This window comes from Tasmannia lanceolata, unplaced genomic scaffold, assembly GCF_043159265.1.
Source record: "Tasmannia lanceolata isolate RefF3 unplaced genomic scaffold, GAP_Taslan_0.1 ptg000105l, whole genome shotgun sequence".
Taxonomy (NCBI): Eukaryota; Viridiplantae; Streptophyta; class Magnoliopsida; order Canellales; family Winteraceae; genus Tasmannia; species Tasmannia lanceolata.
This window is the reverse complement of record NW_027518782.1, coordinates 105,001-109,579: the sequence shown is the minus strand read 5'-3', so window position 1 is coordinate 109,579 and position 4,579 is coordinate 105,001.

Genomic DNA, 4,579 nt, shown 5'->3' with positions numbered 1-4,579 from the left:
CACAAGGCCCCGTTCTGGCCCCTTGTTCGATTCGCTCTCGTCTTGCGCTTGCTTCCAAGGTCCTCCATGACCTTCCCCATGGCCTTGCTAGATCCCCCCCATGACGCATGACCTCTGTCCGTTGATTGGTTTTGAGTGCACACCATGCCCGGCTTGGCACCGTGTTGTCGCGTGAGTGGCATTTGGATCGTGCATGGTGGTGGGCTACCTGCCAATGCGCACAAGCCTTGCACACTAGCCTTGCGCACGAGCCTTGCACAAAAGCCTTGGACACAAGCCTTGCGCACAAGCCATGCATACAAGCCTTGCTCACAAGCCTTGGGCACTGGCCCATCGCACTAGCCTTGCACACAAGCCTTGCGAACTAGCCTTGGGCACGAGCCTTGCGCACTAGCCTTGGGCACTAGCCTTGCACACAACCCTTGGGCACTAGCCTTGCGCACCAGCCTTGCCCACAAGCCTTGCACAGCAGCCTTGCACACTAGCCTTGCATACAAGCCTTGCACACTAGCCTTGCACCCAGGCCTTGCTCACTAGCCTTGGGCACTAGCCTTGCGGACTAGCCTTGGGCACTAGCCTTGCACACAGACCTTGGGCACGCAGGCCTTGCACGCTAGGCATGCTTGGGCAAGCAGCTCCCGCAACAAGTCGGCGGGTGTAGGCATGGTTGGGCGCAGATCCCGCATCGTCTCGTCGCGTCTGGGCGCAAACCCGTCGCGTCTCGTTGCGTCTTCAGAAGTCGTCGCTAACAGCACCTTTGGTTGCCACTGGTGGTTAGGCGGGTTGGTTGCGCAAACCCTATAGGAGGGTGGCATGCTGCGGGGCGCTGGAATGCGCAGGTTTAGGGCGTTTTTGCCCGGATAGGCACTGGAATGTGCTGGTTTTGGGCGTTTTTGCCTGGACAGGCTAAGGAATGGGCATGCTTTGGGCGTTTTTGCCCGGATAGGCACTGGAATGGGCTGGTTTTGGGCGTTTTTGCCTGGATAGGCTAAGGAATGGGGCATGCTTTGGGCGTTTTTGCCCGGGCAGGCACTGGAATGCCTGGCCTTGGCTGGGCATTGCTGGGTTGGGCTCCCTTGGCCTTTCAGGCGCCTTGGATGCTGTCTTGTGAAGACCATGGGCACAAGGCCATGGCATATAGTGAGGAATGGACCACGGTTGCCAAGGTTGCGCAAGTTTTGGGCATTTTTTGCCCGGATATGCCCAAGTATGCCCCGATAGGCCCGTTACGCCCCGGTATGAACGCGTATGCCCGGATAGACTCGGTATGCCTTGGGATACATGCGAATGCCCCGATAGGCTTGGTACGCCCCGATATGCGCACGTGTGCCCCAGTAGGGCTCGGTATGCCCCGGTATGTACGCGTGTGCCCTGATAGGCCCGGTATGCCCCGATATGCACACGTGTGCCCCAATAGGGGTCGGTATGCCCCGGTAGGTACGCGTGTGCCCCGTAGTGCACGTTTCGCAGAACTCCCCGCATGTCCCGCCCCTATATGTAATACTTACTTACTTACTTTCTTTCTTGCTTGCTTGCTTGCTTGCAATGGTTGGGAGTGCCCGGCATGCCCCGCTGCAGAGACCAAGGGCGCAATGACTTGGCACCGCGGATGCCGGGTCTCCGGCACTTCCCGTGGCACTGATGGTTGGTTCCAAAGACAAAAGGCCGTGCAAGGCCACCGCACCGCTGATGATTTTGCTCGTGCTGGCGCCGTTGTGTGGCCAAAGAACATGCGCGAATGCTCGTGTCGGAAGGGTTGGTGTCCTGGCCCCGTCGGGTGTCACGAATGCTCGGTTGCGAAGACCATGGGACCAAAGCCATGGCACGTCGGATGATGGCTCCAGCTGGAGCCCGGGCACTTTCTGTGGCATTGATGCTCGGTTTCAAAGACAAACGTGCGCAGGGCCAGGGGACCGCGGATGACTGCTCGTGCTGGCCCCGTTGGGCGGCATTGATGGTCGGTTGCAAAGAAAATGCGCGATTGCTCCTGTCGGGGCCTGGCAAGCCAAGGCCAAGCGAGCCATGGCAACGCGGATGATGGCTCCAGCTGGCGCCCCGGCACTTTCTGTGGCATTGATGCTCGGTTTCAAAGACAAACGTGCGCAGGGCCAGGGGACCGCGGATGACTGCTCGTGCTGGCCCCGTTGGGCGGCATTGATGGTGTGTTGCAGAGAGCATGTGCGATTGCAAGTGTCGGCCGGGTTTGGGTTCCCTTGGGCTTTCGGGCGCCTTGGACGCAGTCTTGCGAAGACCATGGGCACAAGGCCCCGTCCTGGCCCCTTGTTCGATTCGCTCTCGTCTTGCGCTTGCTTCCAAGGTCCTCCATGACCTTCCCCATGGCCTTGCTAGATCCCCCCCATGACGCATGACCTCTGTCCGTTGATTGGTTTTGAATGCACACCATGCCCGGCTTGGCACCGTGTTGTCGCGTGAGTGGCATTTGGATCGTGCATGGTGGTGGGCTACCTGCCAATGCGCACAAGCCTTGCACACTAGCCTTGCGCACGAGCCTTGCACAAAAGCCTTGGACACAAGCCTTGCGCACAAGCCATGCATACAAGCCTTGCTCACAAGCCTTGGGCACTGGCCCATCGCACTAGCCTTGCACACAAGCCTTGCGAACTAGCCTTGGGCACGAGCCTTGCGCACTAGCCTTGGGCACTAGCCTTGCACACAACCCTTGGGCACTAGCCTTGCGCACCAGCCTTGCCCACAAGCCTTGCACAGCAGCCTTGCACACTAGCCTTGCATACAAGCCTTGCACACTAGCCTTGCACCCAGGCCTTGCTCACTAGCCTTGGGCACTAGCCTTGCGCACTAGCCTTGGGCACTAGCCTTGGGCACTAGCCTTGCGCACTATGCCCCGGTAGGTACGCGTGTGCCCCGTAGTGCACGTTTCGCAGAACTCCCCGCATGTCCCGCCCCTATATGTAATACTTACTTACTTACTTTCTTTCTCGCTTGCTTGCAATGGTTGGGAGTGCCCGGCATGCCCCGCTGCAGAGACCAAGGGCGCAATGACTTGGCACCGCGGATGCCGGGACTCCGGCACTTCCCGTGGCACTGATGGTTGGTTCCAAAGACAAAAGGCCGTGCAAGGCCACCGCACCGCTGATGATTTTGCTCGTGCTGGCGTCGTTGTGTGGCCAAAGAACATGCGCGAATGCTCGTGTCGGAAGGGTTGGTGTCCTGGCCCCGTCGGGTGTCACGAATGCTCGGTTGCGAAGACCATGGGACCAAAGCCATGGCACGTCGGATGATGGCTCCAGCTGGCGCCCGGGCACTTTCTGTGGCATTGATGCTCGGTTTCAAAGACAAACGTGCGCAGGGCCAGGGGACCGCGGATGACTGCTCGTGCTGGCCTCGTTGGGCGGCATTGATGGTCGGTTGCAAAGAAAATGCGCGATTGCTCGTGTCGGGGACTGGCAAGCCAAGGCCAAGCGAGCCATGGCAACGCGGATGATGGCTCCAGCTGGCGCCCCGGCACTTTCTGTGGCATTGATGCTCGGTTTCAAAGACAAACGTGCGCAGGGCCAGGGGACCGCGGATGACTGCTCGTGCTGGCCTCGTTGGGCAGCATTGATGGTCGGTTGCAAAGAAAATGCGCGATTGCTCCTGTCGGGGACTGGCAAGCCAAGGCCAAGCGAGCCATGGCAACGCGGATTATGGCTCCAGCTGGCGCCCCGGCACTTTCTGTGGCATTGATGCTCGGTTTCAAAGACAAACGTGCGCAGGGCCAGGGGACCGCGGATGACTGCTCGTGCTGGCCTCGTTGGGCGGCATTGATGGTCGGTTGCAAAGAAAATGCGCGATTGCTCGTGTCGGGGACTGGCAAGCCAAGGCCAAGCGAGCCATGGCAACGCGGATGATGGCTCCAGCTGGCGCCCCGGCACTTTCTGTGGCATTGATGCTCGGTTTCAAAGACAAACGTGCGCAGGACCAGGGGACCGCGGATGACTGCTCGTGCTGGCCTCGTTGGGCGGCATTGATGGTCGGTTGCAAAGAAAATGCGCGATTGCTCGTGTCGGGGACTGGCAAGCCAAGGCCAAGCGAGCCATGGCAACGCGGATGATGGCTCCAGCTGGCGCCCCAGCACTTTCTGTGGCATTGATGCTCGGTTTCAAAGACAAACGTGCGCAGGGCCAGGGGACCGCGGATGACTGCTCGTGCTGGCCCCGTTGGGCGGCATTGATGGTGTGTTGCAGAGAGCATGTGCGATTGCAAGTGTCGGCCGGGTTTGGGTTCCCTTGGGCTTTCGGGCGCCTTGGACGCAGTCTTGCGAAGACCATGGGCACAAGGCCCCGTCCTGGCCCCTTGTTCGATTCGCTCTCGTCTTGCGCTTGCTTCCAAGGTCCTCCATGACCTTCCCCATGGCCTTGCTAGATCCCCCCCATGACGCATGACCTCTGTCCGTTGATTGGTTTTGAGTGCACACCATGCCCGGCTTGGCACCGTGTTGTCGCTTGAGTGGCATTTGGATCGTGCATGGTGGTGGGCTACCTGCCAATGCGCACAAGCCTTGCACACTAGCCTTGCGCACGAGCCTTGCACAAAAGCCTTGGACACAAGCCTTGCGCAC